This window comes from Arachis duranensis, chromosome 10 (assembly GCF_000817695.3).
Source record: "Arachis duranensis cultivar V14167 chromosome 10, aradu.V14167.gnm2.J7QH, whole genome shotgun sequence".
Taxonomy (NCBI): Eukaryota; Viridiplantae; Streptophyta; class Magnoliopsida; order Fabales; family Fabaceae; genus Arachis; species Arachis duranensis.
In genome coordinates this window covers 79972311-79973146 of record NC_029781.3, presented here as the reverse complement: position 1 = coordinate 79973146, position 836 = coordinate 79972311, and positions in this window count along the sequence as shown.

Sequence of the window (836 nt, the reverse complement as noted above, 5' to 3'; positions counted from 1 at the left end):
TGTCTTCCAGTATTACCACCGGATACATACATGCCACAGACATATAATTGGGTGAACCTTTTCAGATTGTGACTCAGCTTTGCTAAAGTCCCCAATTAGAGGTGTCCAGGGTTCTTAAGCACACTCTTATTGCCTTGGATCACAACTTTATTTTTCTTTCTTTTCTCTCTTTTTTTTTCGTTTTCTCTCTCTTTTTTCGAATTTTTTTTTTTGAATAGCAATGCTTTTTCTTGCTTCAAGAATCATTGTAATGATTTTTCAGAGCCTCAGTCACATGTCTCCTTTTTCATCATTCTTTCAAGAGCCAACATTCATGAACCACAAATTCAAGATACATATGCACTGTTTAAGCATACATTCAGAGAACAAAAATATTGCCACCGCATCAAAATAATTAAACTGTTATAAAATTCAAAATTCATGCAATTCTTTCTTTTTCAATTAAGCACGTTTTTATTAAGAGAGGTGATGGATTCATAGGACATTCATAACTTTAAGGCATAGACACTAAGACACTAATGATCACAAGACACAAACATGGATAAACATAAGCACATAAATTTCGAAAAACAGAAGAATAAAGAACAAGGAAATCAAGGAACGGGTCCACCTTAGTGATGGCGGCTCTTTCTTCCTCTTGAAGATCCTATGGAGTGCTTGAGCTCCTCAATGTCTCTTCCTTGTCTTTGTTGCTCCTACCTCATGATTCTTTTGATCTTCTCTAATTTCATGGAGGATGATGGAGTGTTCTTGATGCTCCACCCTTAGTTGTCCCATGTTGGAACTCAACTCTCCTAGGGAGGTGTTCAGTTGCTCCCAATAGTTTTGTGGAGGAA